This window comes from Felis catus, chromosome B4 (assembly GCF_018350175.1).
Source record: "Felis catus isolate Fca126 chromosome B4, F.catus_Fca126_mat1.0, whole genome shotgun sequence".
Taxonomy (NCBI): domain Eukaryota; kingdom Metazoa; phylum Chordata; class Mammalia; order Carnivora; family Felidae; genus Felis; species Felis catus.
Window position 1 is genome coordinate 74427463 of NC_058374.1, and position 15685 is coordinate 74443147.

Below are 15685 nucleotides of genomic sequence, written 5' to 3' on the forward strand. Positions count from 1 at the left end.
GGTTACCAGGAACTGGAGGTAAGGGAATAGGAGAGATGCTGTTTAATGGCACAAACTTGCAACTAATAGATAAATAAGCCCTGGAGATTTAATGCACAGTGTGGTAATTATAGACAACAGTACCGCGTTATGAACATCAAACTCACTAAGAGACCAGATCTTAATTTTTCCCACCACAAAAAAAGAAATGATAACTACGTGATATGATAGAAGTGCGAACAGTCACTACAATGGTAAACATGACTTAAATGAGTATCAATAACTTTGAATCCACATGGAACACATTCACCCTGAGCCAAAGCTAGCTATTGTCTTATAGTCGCATGAGGAAAGGTTAGTAAAATCTTGAAGGATGCACAATGGCCATGAATGGACAAGCCAAGGTGAAGCTCATTTGCTCCTCACACAAAATGTTGGCTGGAAACCCAGAACTACGGGATAGAGAGAAGATAGCTGTAACAATGAGGTGAAATGCCTCCAGTCCATTAAATGGTTGTCGTTTAAAAAATGGGGTCCCATGTTCTTTGACTCTAACCAGATAGGACTGTGTCTATTGCTATGAATGTTTGTGCCCCTAAAACTCATATGTTGAATCCTTACCCCCAAAGGGGGTAAGCGTTAGGAGATGGGGTCTTTGGGGTGATTAAGTCATTAACCAACCAGGAGCCCCTCTTTCTTCCCTTTTTTAAAAATTAGCAAAGCAGCCAATATCTACCAAAGAACACAATGTCTTTTTAAGCGTCAGAGTCTGGAGCACCTCAGGGTGGAAGCCATGTGTGATGTGCGTTGAAGCCTCGGTCTAATACAGAATCTGCCATAGAGTACACACTCCATAAATGGCTGTTGAATTATGAATGACATAAGGGCTAATATGTAGAATTTTTTAAGTTTGTTAATTTCAGACACTAACTTCCTTTACTCTTGTATTTAAAAAAGGAAAGTAAACAAAGAATTAGCAGCAGCATTTTTCAGATGTGCAGTTCCTGATGACTGACTCTGACATTTTTCAGTCTGAGCTTCTAATAACCAGCCCTGCCTGGCTTCTACAGAATAATGGCTGTTCTATTCTTAATAATGAGCCTACAGCTCTGCAAAACTCTGAATCACTACAGGAACACAAATTATCTCCAGTAGAATCTTAGAGCCGCACGTTGCATTGTACCCAGCATATACTGGCAGTGATTGTAACGCCTCACTGGAAATATCGAACCAAAGACTGAATGATGATTATAGGTGGGTAGAAGGGACTCTTACAATTATAAGGGGAAGGGAAAGGCAGGCTGTATGGTGTTGTGATCTGCAAACAGCATATGCCATGGTCATGATGTATAATTTTTAAAAATTGGCAATAGAATACAGCAAGGTTTATATCAATAGGACACTGGTTAAATATATTCTGTTCTACCTACTGGAAAACCACACAAGGAAGAAGATAGGGTTGTATATACTGACATGGAAAGAAGCCCATGATCTATTTTCTTGAAATATATTATGAAATCGATCATGATAACTTTTTTAAAAATTTGTTATGAAAAAGCAAATAACAGGGGTGCCTGGGTGGCTCAGTCAGTTAAGCGTCCGACTCTTGATTTTGGCTCAGGGTTTGTGAGATCGAGCCCCTGTGCTGACAGTGCAGAGCCTATTTGGGATTCTCTGTCTCTCCCTACCTCTCTCTCTCTGCCCCTCCTCCATTTGCACGCTCTCTCAAAATAAATAAATGAACATTAAAAAAAGAAAAAAACAACAACAGAAGATTAGGTATATATAAACAATTTAATTTTCACTTAAAAAGTAAATTTTGTGTGTTTTGGGGAACAGAGAAGAGTTTTAAATGTGCATGGAAAAATCTGGATGGCTATAGACCAAGCTATTGGTGATGAGTTCTGGGAAGTGAGACCAGAAGGGACCAGGAAGAGGTGGGCTTTCATTCTTAGATACTTAATACGTATTCAGATTGTTTGAAATTTTTACAACTATGTAGCATTATAAAAATATATATAACCAGTCACCCACGTGTGGGTAACCTACCACTCATGCGTGGCAACTTTCCATTAATCAGTATGTGAAGATCCTGTTTCTTACACAGGCGAGCTCACCACATTTGGAACAGAAACAATAGCCCTGTCAGAGTCAGGAGACCATATCTATTCTGCCTCTGCCCCAACCAGCTGTGTGTCCTTAGACAAGTCACTTCACCTTTTCGACCTCTATCAAGAGGATGGAACCATATTTCTTCACTTCTCCCTAAGCTCAAAATTCTTAAAGAGGAAAGAAACTTTACATAAGGGCCCACTTCAAAACTCGATTCAGTGGCAACCACCTAAATATAGTTTCTTCGCGAATCAAATAGTTCAAAACTTTGAAGAAAAAGGATGTGGTGGCAAGTTAGAAAAAAAAATAATCTGTTGGACTTTTACCCCGAGTGCTGATTCTCCAATAAATAACCATACTCATTTGCCCACAAGACAACTCTTCCCCATTCTCTGATGCTGTGCATGGTTGCCCCAAAGTTACCAAGAGCTGCGAATTGCTTTTTCCCACAGCCTCCTGCTCCATGCATATTTATAACTTCTATCTTCTTTTGGAGAAAAAAAATATATGGAGTTATAAAAGAGTTTGCTATGGGGATATCTAACCAAGCCATTAAGCCAAACAAACTTTACGCTGAAGAGTTACAAAGACAAAATGATTTATTTTGAGCCTAACTAAACATTCGCATATTAGAGTGGATAATATATCAACACCATGAGATTTCATGTAAACCCAAGAAACCAGGAAATTGGTTATATTTCAGCAATGTTTTAATAATAAATACATTTTGGTACAAGCCAGTCTAACAGATTGTGTTTATCAGTCAGACAGAGCGTAACTAATAAATAGGCCTAAATAAATGTCTTTTTAAATGATTTGACAACTGCATGAAGAAATATGGCCTGGAACGTAAATACATTAAATTGTCAACAGTAACGTTAACACAGGATTGCCATGAGTATCCATAAAGATGGTGGGTACAGTTCATCACAGAACGTTTGTGGATATTGGGACAGCTGGGCTGGGCTTGCACACAGCCGTGCCCAGCCAAGACCACCTTGCTTGAGGGAAGCCCAGGTTTTTTTTTTTTGTTTTTTTTTGTTTGTTTGTTTTGTTTTTTAAATTTTTTTTTTTAACGTTTATTTATTTTTGAGACAGAGACAGAGCATGAATGGGGGAGGGACAGAGAGAGAGGGAGACACATCGGAAGCAGGCTCCAGGCTCTGAGCCATCAGCCCAGAGCCCGACGTGGGGCTCGAACTCACAGACTGCGAGATCGTGACCTGGGCTGAAGTCGGACGCTTAACCGACTGAGCCACCCAGGCGCCCCAAGGGGGAAGCCCAGTTTTGATGGCCCCACTAGAAAAGTCTAGTCAGGAGTTGTGTTCCACAATCCCTGGCAGTTCTGAGCTTCGGAGTAAGAGAAGACGGGTTTAACTTTTTTTTTTTTTATGTTTATTTATTTTTGAGAGACAGAGAGAGAAATAGAGCATGAACAGGGGAGGAGCAGAGAGAGGAAGACAGAATCCGAAGCAGGCTCCAGTCTCCCAGCTGTCAGCACAGAGCCCGACATGGGGCTTGAACTCACACACCACGAGATCATGGCCCAAGCCAAAGTCAGATGCTTAACCAACTGAGCCAACCAGGCGCCCCGAGAAGACTGGCTTAAATCCACCTCCACCTCTTAGCCACATAACCTTCCTGAGAGCAGGGATAATTCATACATAAAAACAAAGGAAGGTGGTCACCCACCATGAAAGACTACAGGTCAAATGGCTGATCACTGGTGCCCTGGTGGCTCAATAAATACTACTTTCCTTCCATCCAAGCAAAGATTCTCTTTCTAAAACCACTAGACCCCAGAGTGAACTCAGGACCTACTTTATACTCTTGGTCTGATGATTTTGCTGAGCCCAAACTGACCACTATGTGTCAAGTGAGCTGCGTAAGCCTCCAATCTATTTTCTCACCTGTAAGATTGGAGCAACGTCTCTTGGCCAGCCTGCTGCGTAGGGATGCCATGAAGCCACGAGACCATTCTATTTCTATAAGCAACGAAGTGTTCGTGCAAGTGTAAGCGGTAACATCTTCATCACCATCCCTTTAGATGAAATTGCAGGTACCGCTTAAAACTCTCAAGTGAGAAAGAACGTTATAGAATGTGTAACCTCTCCCCTGGATTTTGCCATTGGAACAGAACACTTCCGGGTAGCCCCTCAACAGCGGGACTTCTGGGGATAATGGCCAGTGACAGAAGTTTAGGCCAGCAGGCAAAGAAGATATTCAGGAGAGATGACGGTCCCCAGAGCACACATCCCGCATTCAAAGGAGCACCGGGAAGAGATATAAAATGTAGGCAATAAACAACTTGAGAATATAGCCCAATGGCAAGGGCCTGGTACAGCAGGCCCTTTAAGACTTTCATCCTCCTTCTGTGAGAAGCCGCACTTCCCAGGGCCAGGAAGCTCACTCTTTGACACCTCAGAGCCTATTGCTGGCATTTTGTTCCAATCTGGCTGTTTTTATTTAATGTCCAGCCCAAGACTGACAACATGATACACTTTTGTTTTTGTTTCCAGAAAGCAAACAAATATAAGGCTTTGCACAAGGGGGGAAAAAAGGAGCCTAATGTGGCTATTATTCCTCATTAAAACTTAAAGTGTCAAGCTCTAAACCCCAAGGAAGTTGCTGAGAGGCACTAGCTGGGAGACATTTATTGACTAGAGAGAGGCAGTGATAGATGGAAAGAGAAAGGTAATAGGATTGTGTCTTCCCCATCTCTCTCCGATGTGTTCCAGGTCTTGCTGTGGGAAGCCTGGCCCCGAGCAGGAGTTCCTGTCGCATACCGCAAGCCGCATCCGTCACCCTGTGGCCCCAGCTGCCGCTTCCACGACCAGGGTTTAGGCTTCATATCAAGAGGGGTGACATGGGGGTCCTCTCCCCACACGGGCAGCTGGGCCCCGGGCTCAAGGCTTTGTGAAATGTTCCTGACTCATCACTCATAAAAACAAAAACCCATTCTCTCATCTAATCCTCACTGCAGCCCAGGGGGAGGTACTCTTCTTATCTTCATTTTATACGTGAGGAAATTAAGGTTTCAAGAGAGTAAGTAATTTGAAAGAGATTAAAACTCTCTTAAATGAGGACTCAGGGTGCAATTGAGATGCCTCCTCTCCGAGAGGGTAGCAGTCGATATGGCAAATGCCACCTTTTAAAAATAAAGGGGCGCCTGGGTGGCTCGGTCGGTTAAGTGTCCGACTTCAGCTCAGGTCATGATCTCGCGGTCCGTGAGTTCGAGCCCCGCGTCGGGCTCTGGGCTGATGGTTCAGAGCCTGGAGCCTGCTTCCGATTCTGTGTCCCTCTCTCCCTGCCCTTCCCCCGTTCATGCTCTCTCTCTCTGTCTCAAAAATAAATAAACGTTAAAAAATTAAAAAAAAAAATACATAGCTTCCTACGTTTTCTAGTGACTCGTGAGTAGCACGGGGAGGGTAGAAACATGGAGAAAAATACATGAGGCAGCAGGTGTGAGGGGGCACAGTGGGCCACAGTAAGCACTAAGTCATGGTAGGTGTCCCCCTTAAAACTCACAGCATCCCAAACTGGTGCAGCCACTCTGGAAAACAGTATGGAGGGTCCTCAAACAAATTAAAAATAGAACTACCCTACAACCTAGCAATTGCACTACTAGGTATTTATCCAAGGGATACAAGTGTGCTGTTTTGGAGGGACGCATGCACCCCCATGTTTATAGCACATTATCAACTATAGCCAAAGTATGGAAAGAGCCCAAATGTCCATCGATGGATGAATGGATAAAGAAGATGTGGTATACACACACACACACACACACACACACACACACACACACACACACAATGAAGTATTACTCAGCAATCAAAAAGAATGAAATCTTGCCATTTGCAACTACGTGGATGGAACCGGAGGGTATTATGCTAAGTGAAATTGGTGAGTCAGAGAAAGCCAAATATCCTATGAATTCACTCATCTAAAAGACTTTAAGACACAGAACAGATGAACACAAGGGAAGGGAAGCAAAAAATAATATAAAAACAGGGAGGGGGACAAAACAGAAGAGACTCTTAAATACGGAGAACAAACAGTATTACCGGAGGGGTTGTGGGAGGGGGATGGGCTAAATGGGTCAATCATTGTTGCACTATATGCCAACTCAGATGTAAATTTTAAAAAATAATAAAATAAGATAAAATAATTAAAAACATAAAAAAAAAAAAAAAAACCTCAGCATCCCTGTGAGAAATCTGCCCCCACTTACCCATTGACGAGACTGAGGCTTCACCATGGATAGATGGGCCCACAGCCATGCTGGTAGGAAATGGAGTTGCTGGAAGGGGAACCCAGCTCCCACCCAGTCTGAAACCCTTCCTCTCCACCTCAGCTGCCCCCCAAATTCTTCCTGGACTCCTGGGGGGTACCCCGAGCTGCACCACGTGCTTATTTTATCCAGTGCACACAACAGCCTGGTGAAGATGGTACGTTATCGTGCATTTAAAATTACCTAGTATGGGGCACCTGGGTGGCTCAGTGGGTTAAGCATCTGACTCTTGATTTTGGTTCCGGTGAGTTCGAACTCCTCGCCCCCCACCCCACACCCCATACTGTCAGCACAGAGCCTGCTTGGGATTCTCTCCCTTGCTCTTTGCCCCTCCCTCACCAAAATAAATAAATAAGCTTTTAAAAAAATGAAAAAATAAAACCTCCTAGTATGAGAGCTTTGAAACTTCCAAATGAAAGGCACATATCTTTCCTTTTCAATCCTCGTGTTGTTACCAAGATTCGGGCATTCCGAGAACAGTCGGGCAGGGAACACATCACCCATCTTTATGATATTTCAGGTCTGAAACTGAAAGACTTAAATTAGAAAAGGAAAAAAAAAACTCAAATAAAATGTGGAGAAGATTAAAGTTCTCTGAATTTTTTTTTTTTTAAAGAGAAAACCTTATTTCTCATTTGATTCAGCCAGCCCAGGTAACGAGCAATGCCTCAGGTCACCTTCTAACATCACTACAACATAATAACACTGCAGACAGTCTCTTGAGACCATAACTTCATTCATTTGAAGCTGGCGCTGAGGTTATTTGAAATAACATTTTAATTTCTTCATCCCACCGTGATAGAATTATGCTTTGCATCTGAAGATCCCTCATGACATTATGTTCTCAGAATTAGCTGTGACTCAGGAGTGAGTCTGCCCCAGAGCTGCTCCATTTACTTGATAAGATAAAGTGAAAATCACCTGTCTAATAATGCATGTCTGAATTTTACTGTTTGCTAAAACTTTGAGATTAACATCTTTTGAACCAAAGGAAAAAATGCAAACCTCACTTTGGAGGAGTAGAGGATATTCAGAAGAATTCTAAGGGCAAGGTTCTGAACTTTGCCTTTAATCCTTATAATCTAACTTGCCTTTAATCCTTATAATCGCCTTCTAAAACCTACCCTTCTGAGAAGGAAGAGGGTTGTGACTTGGGGGTTGGGGGCGTGAAAGAGTCTGGGTGACTGGCAGGGTCCTGCATGGGCAGGGGTGGTACTCTCCAACAAGTCATCAAGCTGCCCGTCTGTTTTCTGTGTTTGTGTTGTATTTAACAACTTTTAAAAGATTGTTTGTTTTAAAGAGTTCCACTATGGAGAAGGCAAGACACTAAGCTCCATGGGTTTAAGATCCCTTGTTTCTGTTTTGCTCACTGCGGAATCTTTAGGACCTATAAAAGTACGTGGCCTTCAGTAGGGACCTGATCAGTATTTGTTGAAGATTACACAAGTGAAAAGGACATTTGTTCATCCATTCCCTCACTGAGATAGCATATTTCATCAAATAAGATGCCAACTAGGGTTTAGCCTCATTCAGTAGGTCTGGATTGGAAACTAGGAATCAGAATTATTTTTAACTTTTTATTATGGATATTTTCAAGCATATAGAAAAATAGAGTATAATGACTCCCATATAGCTATTATTTAGACTCAGAGTTGTTCACATTGTTATATTTGACTCACCAATTTTTACTAAAGGATTTTAAATAAATGATAACATTTTTCTTGTCAAAGTCAACACCATTATATAGCTTTTAAAAACCATGATAATTCTTTGTTATTATCATCTAATATCTAATCCCTATTCAAATTTTATTAATTGCTCCAAAAATGTATGTTACACCCAGCTTAGAACTACAAAGATCCAATCTATGCTATATTCGGTTTTTATATCCCTTACGTCATTTGTAACTGAAAACAATGCTCCCCTTCCCCCTTTCTTCGGCATGACATTAACTTGGTAGAGAGACCAGGCCAGATGTCCCTCAGAATGGCCCACTTTCTGGATCTGTAGTGTCATGTAACTTATTCCTCTCATGCATGCATTCCCTGTAAACTAGAGTTTGGATCCGGAGGCTGGATTACATTCAGGTTAAACATTTTAGGAGAGATATCATTATTTATGCTGTTTGATATTGCAACACATCGTGAGGTATATCATATCTAATTGAACCATTATTGGTAAGCCAGAGATAGCTTCATTCCTCCATTGTGAAGTTCCATTTTCTTTTTAAACCATCAGATCATCTGTAGGGTAATACTTCAGCTGCACTAAAGTATCCAATTCTCCATCAATATATCGCCTAATGACTTGATCACTCACTGATGATTCTTACCCTAATCAATTCCTTCATTAGGGGTTGAAAACATGTGATTTTTTTTCTGTTTCTATCATTCATTCTATATTTATCAGCTGGCTATCTTTATGAGAGAGAGAGAGAGAGAAGAGAAAGAGATTTATTTCATCACCTGCTCCTCCTGGAAACACAAGGTAAATAATTATTTATCTTGAATTATCACTTTTCAGAGTAAGGAGTAGGTAACAAATGGTGTTTTGTTTGTTTCATTCTGTCTTTGATTTTCTCTTTTCTGAGTATCATTTTATAGACTTACAGATTCATATGGTCAGCATGTTTCATTCCATTGTAGTCACTCTTTTTGAAGCTCAAATTATTCCATTTTTGTCCTGTAAGCCCCCTCTTCAAATTGGCTCCTTTTCTAGCAAGCAAGGTATTCCAGGCTCCCTTGCTCACCCAGGCCCAGAATCAACCATTTCTCTAAAGATTCCTGGTTCCTTTCAGTGGGAATGGATAGTTAGAAACCAAAATCTGGGTGTTAGGGGTACCCACTGCCATTGGATCATCAATGCTTTCAGGCCCTTCTATGGATAAAGGCAGGGGGAAATATACATAGGTATATTTTTAAATCATATGTTCATATGGAAATTTCCAATTCAAAGTTAACAATACAGAGCTTTTACTTTAAGCAGATAGGAGATGGAAGATTGGTCACGTACAGGTGGATTGGGCAAATAAATGACTCTATTAAGGAAAATGGCAACCAAAGTTTCTCAGTGTCAGAGAAGGGAGTAACAAACAATAGAAAGGGAGAAAAGTGGAATGAATCCTGTGATATTAACTAGAAACTGGAGCTATCAAGCTGACCTCAGTTTTCAAAATATATTCATAGACATAGAAATAAATATAGATGTAAATTTATACATACAAACATATATATATACACATATACATACATGTATATATATGTATATATATACACATATACATACATGTATATATGTATATATATACATATATATACATATATATATGTACATATACATATATATGTACATATATATATATATGTATATATATATATATATATATTCATTTGTCCACTGATTTGTCCTGAGAGCAGACACCCCAATAATAACAAGTACAGCTAGCACATAAATCTTAGTTTGTAAGTCTCCGTCATTCTCCAGTAAAATGAACCAGGTATCCCTGGAGAAGTGGCTGATTCCAGGGCTGGGCAGGAAAAATCCAACATCAGAATGCCATGTGCCAAAAAGCAAAGAAGTACTCCAAGAATAATGAAACCATCTCAAAAGGACCCAGAAGCCATCTTAAAGAGGCTCCTACTCATCAAATTTGGCACAGTTTGAGCCTCAAAATAATGATAGTAACAAATGATAATCCATGAATAAAATAGGAAACCATGATACAAATTAATTAATCAAAAGTTTGTTGAGGAACAGGATATTTACACACTTTCAAAGTCCCTGCCTACCCACTACACATTAATCACAAAGGGAAAAAGAGTAACTATAGTGGACCCCCTCAATCAAATGATCAAAGTTGACATCATCAGTCATGAGACAGCTCAAATTTATGTAACAAGAACACACATCATTTTTGTGATGAATGCACACCCTTGAACCTAATCATGAGGAAACATCAGACAACCCAAATCAAGGGATATTCTTCGACATAATGAGTATGCAATATTCAAAATCTTCAGAGGGTCTTGAAGTAAAGACTGAGGAACTGTTCCAGACTTTAAGAGACTAACGAACCTGACACTAAACATAGCATGTGATTCTCAGCAGGGATTCTTTGCTCTAAAGGACACTCAGAGACTGAATGGGGTCTAGGGATCCACACGTACATGTTTCTGTTTTAATGTCCTGATTTAATGATTGTACTATATTTCAGGGAAATGCACACTAAATTTTGGAGGGTGAAGGAAGCACTATTTCAGCAATGTACTCTAAATGATTATGAAAAAAAACTTATTTGCACCAGACTTGCAACTTTACTTTAACTTTGAGATTATTTTTGAAATAAAGAAGACTTTTCAAAAGTTTTAGATAGGTTACCATTGTTATTAGTTTCTGATTTAAACTTCCAATGGTTTGTGGAAAGAAAAATTAAGAAAAAAACCACGTAGGGGCGCCTGGGTGGCTCAGTCTGTTAGGCATCCGACTTTGACTCAAGTCATGATCTCGTGGTTTGTGGGTTCGAGCTCCACGTCAGGCTCTGTGCTGACAGCTCGGAGCCTGGAGCCTGCTTCCGATTCTGTGTCTCCCTCTCTCTCTGCCCCTCCCCTGCTCATGCTCTGTCTCAAAAATAAATAAAACATTTTAAAAAAAGAAAAAAATACATAAATTCTTATATCCTCCCTTCTTGAGCAAAAGTAGCATGGCACACAACGGGTCCTCATTCTGCTTTTTGTTTTTGACACTTAAAGTATTCTGGGTGGCACTTCACATCAGTAACATGGAGATCTTCCTCATTCTTTTCATGGCTGCATAGTGATCCACTGAGTAGCCATATTATGACCTATCCTCCAGCCCTCTATTGATGCTCATTTGAGTTATCTCCAATACTTTTAAATTATAGGAAGGAAGGAAGGAAGGAAGGAAGGAAGGAAGGAAGGAAGGTAGGAAGGAAGGAGAAAGAAGAAAGAGAAAGAAAGAAAGAAAGAAAGAAAGAAAGAAAGAAAGAAAGAAGAGAAAGAAAGAAGAAAGAGAAAGAAAGAAAGAAAGAAAGAAAGAAAGAAAGAAAGAAAGAAAGAAAATCATGATGAATACCTTTTGCACATGTGTTATTTTGTACTTATGCAGGCATATGTTTAGGATACATTTTTAGGAGTGAAATTTCTGGACCAAAGAATAAATTCTTCTTTAATTTATTATTCTATAATGTATTGTCATCTTCCTCTGCTAAGTACCAGATTGCATTCCCACCACCAACACATGAAAGGATCTGTTTCCCCCATAAGTCTCACAAGCAAAATGGGTCTTATAGATTTTTACCAATCTGACAAATAATTTGCATTTATTTTATGGTGAGGGTGGTTGAAAGTCTTTTCATATGATTAAATATCACAGAAATTTGGTTAAACTCCACAGGTGAATCTGATGGGTGCCAGGTTTGGAAACCACTTTCTTGTCCTTTTGTGATTTGGGTAGCTAAGAAGAAGCACTGAATTAGTAAATCTGTTCATGTTTATTGACTTTCACTGGAGTTTAGACAGACACGGGAAGATAAGTTTTATCTACTCAAATATCGTAGCCTCTATGAAAACTTCCCCAACTTTACTGAGCTGGTCTTAGCACTGTTTCCCCTGACGTTTTATACACCTCTATTAGCACTTATCTTACCAAATTAAACGTATATGTTTAAATGACTTCCCGCTGGGCTTTTGAGCCTCAGAAGGTAAAACACTATACCTTATTCGTCTTTAGATCCTTAGGATCAAATCTACTTTCTGGCACCTGGTAGACACTCAATAAGTGTGGTTTTGAATAAATAAATAAGCAACCAATAACACTGGTGTTAAATTCATAATCATATCTAGCACATAGTTTCTCAGTAAAAACACACAACAGAAAGGAAATGAGTTTTCTTTCTTGGACACCTTGAACTTTGAAGGACTGTTTATTTCAAGCTTCTGATCTCTGCCTAGCTTTGGTAGGCTTCACTAAGAAAACAAGTCAGTCTCCAAAGTTCCTGCTTCCTTTCCTTTGCCAACACGCAGGTGTAGGAGCCCAACTCCTTTCACAGTGACATCTTCTGGTGCTGCCCAGAGGGAATGCTCCACAACCTGAACCCCTGCCTTAGCAGCAATATCTGTCATATTTCCAGAACATTTGGCATGAGTACAGTTGTCATGGGATGCCCTTCTGATGCCTTTTCTCCCTCTCTCCATGCTCCAAGGAGTTGCACTTCTGGCAACTCATTTCATCTGTGAAACTTCACTACACTAAGGTTAGAGCCCAATCATTTGAATCCAGAAGATGACAAGCATAATGTTCTGCCTTGACTACTGTGGTTCCATTTTTCTACCTAAGGTGGGGGGGGGGGGGAAGTCTTAAACATAAAACAACTGCTACTAATGATATACCTTAGGAGATGGAACTCTCTTTCTAACAGTCTTATTCCTAGTTAACGCTCATATTTATTCTGAGAAATATTTTAAATCTCCTTTAGAAGACAGCCATGTTCCTATTGCAAAGCATTACTGTAACATTGCATGCGAAAAATGCCAGGACCCACGGCCGCACACAACGTTGTAATCAGAGAATAGGCACATTTAATCACCTCATTTGTAAGTTAATTTAAAAACATATGAAGATTGAAGCTCTGGTCTTTAGGAAAGCTGTTCTGTGTAATCATAATTGCATTTGTTACTTCAATACTCTTTTTCTTTCCTAGCCCCCCAATATATCTGTACACTTCTATTAGAATGGCAAATCAGTTCTAAACCACCCATTGATATTTATTTATTTTCTTAATTTTAGTTCAAAACCAAAGATGTTAGCTGGGATTCCGTGTTGGCCATGAAGAATGTTGGACCATATCATTTGAAGGATGAAAGAAAGTGAAATGTGAAGAGGCGAAGAGAAAGGAACACCCCAGGAGGGTGTTTCTGGCTCCAGCCTGGCTCAGAGATGCTGGGGAAGAAGGCTTTCCCTCTGCTGTTCTGTGCTAGTTCCCTGGTCAGGTGACTTTAAAGGCCACCTCCATCCAGGACAGGTGGAAGAAATGGAAATAGTTAAGCCAACTAACTGAAATGTATACATCAAATAACATCAAGTTAATAATGTGTCCCCACAACTATCTAATAAAAGAAAACAGGCAGGGTAGAAATTTTATTTTATTTTTTTTGGCTTTTTTTTTCTGTGATGTTGTATAAATACATTTAAAAAAAAATAAAAGTGTGCACAAACTAGAATGACTGGACCGAACTGTTTTCTGCCTGAGACCTGGGAGGGAGGGGAGAGGAGTCGAGGGGTCGTCCTGGAACCCTCCCTCTCCTTAGTCCCCATGATGTGACAACCTGGTCCTATCCCTGTACCTCTGGCACGGCTTTCATTTCCATCCTCCCCACCTCGGCCTCATCACCTCACACTTACATCATGCCAGCCGCCTCACGATCAGCCTCGCTGCAGCCACACCTGAAGTCCATCCGCAGGCAGGTGGACTCTCCACAATTCAAAGCTGAGCCCAGCTCCTCTTCCTGATGCTCCTTCGTGCATGAAAGGCCCTTTTCTGGCTGGCCTTTCCTATCTCCTCCGGTCTCATCATTTCTCACGTCCTGCACCACCACCTTCAACATGCACCGTTAGCTCTAGTCCTACTTAAGAACGTGCAGTTCTCCCCCAAGTAACATGCTACTTGAGTTTTTGAGTTGTGGACTTTTTGCTGGTTTGCTGATGGCTTGTCTCCCTTCACTAGAGTATAGGGTAATGAGGGGGAAAAACTTATCTATCTTATGTATGCATTCCCAGCATTTGGAAGGATTCCAGGCACCTTAAAGGCACTTTTATAAAGATTTGTTGGCTAGATGAATGAATACCCCAGTGCCTTTGCACATGCTGCATCTACTATTTAAACTGTCCCTTCCCCCCGCCCTTCTGACTTAAATCTTATTTCTCTCTAAAACTTAGCTTAAATATCAATTCTTCTGGAAAGCCATCCATTGCTATAATTTCCCTTCCCTCTCCGACCACACACATGGACAGACACACATACACACACACACACAGTTGGCTTTATTTCTCTTCTGAGCTCCCGTTACACACTCATCCTCAGTGTGTAAGTCCCAAAAACAGTTCACTGTTTGCCAAAGACAAATACTCCCCTTCCCCTTCCATCATGTAGAATTGTTTCCAGAAAGTGGCTGTCCAGCCATGGCATTATGTGAAGGCAATGTGACGAAGCTCTGACAAATGGCCTGTGGTCACCACTTTCAAGCCTAGCCCAAAAATATCTTCCTGTGCAACACTCCAGTTTTCTGTTCCTTCCATCTGTTGACTGGATGCTGAGGACCCAGAAGAGAAACTCCAAGGCCATGGAGACTGTTGGAGCCATATGATGACTGCTTTTCAACCACTTGCATGACTCCATAATACAAGAGGGAAATAAACACCTACCGAGCTGAGTCATGGGCTGGGGGCTGTTTGTTGCAGCAGCTAGCCCATCATAACCTTCCCAGCATGCCAGTACCATAGTGCAGAGTCCTGCCATTGCCCATGTGTCTGTCTCCCTCTCTGTAGTCTGCACACTTTGTGCCACATTACCATGTTACCAGGGTCTAGTGCAGGGTCTGGCACCTGCATGAGGTTAATACTTCTGGCAGCTAGTTCACGATTCTAGAAAAAAAAACAAACTGCGCCAACCCTTGGTTTTCTCCCTAACAAACTTCCCATGAATCCCTCCGCCATTTCCACTATAGAGAATTCCTCATATATATGTTTTGCCTTAAGCAGTACTGGCCCCTCCTCTCTGCTAAGACACCTCACCCATCTAGAAGACCTCTGACCTCTGGGCTTTGTTACCAAAGTGTTCAGCTCTTGCCTCTACCCAAAGAGTTCAGCGAGGAGAATTTCTTTTGAAAAAGCGATCTATGCCTGTGATTAATTCCACCCTTCTGGGAACGTTCATTTGTTTTGTTTTTGTTTTAAATAGAACTTTTTTTCCTTTTAAAAAATGAAATAAAATGTGCCTAATTTCTCTTCTCCTTTCCAATCCAAGCTGATCATTACCGCTTCTGACTTTGGTGAACTCATTCTTGTGAATCCTACATTTAATTGAGGTCCTAAAACACCACGGTGGGAGTTAATTCCATTTCTAAGACGAAACACAAAATCTAAATGGATTCCAGAGTGTGAAACAGACTTTTCTGTTCCAAGTTCATGTATGGACTTACCACATCAAGTAAATCACTTAGAGTAGGTGGGAGCATCATTTCAAATCATCGTTAATAACGACAAAAGGTACCATCTCGAGGCTCT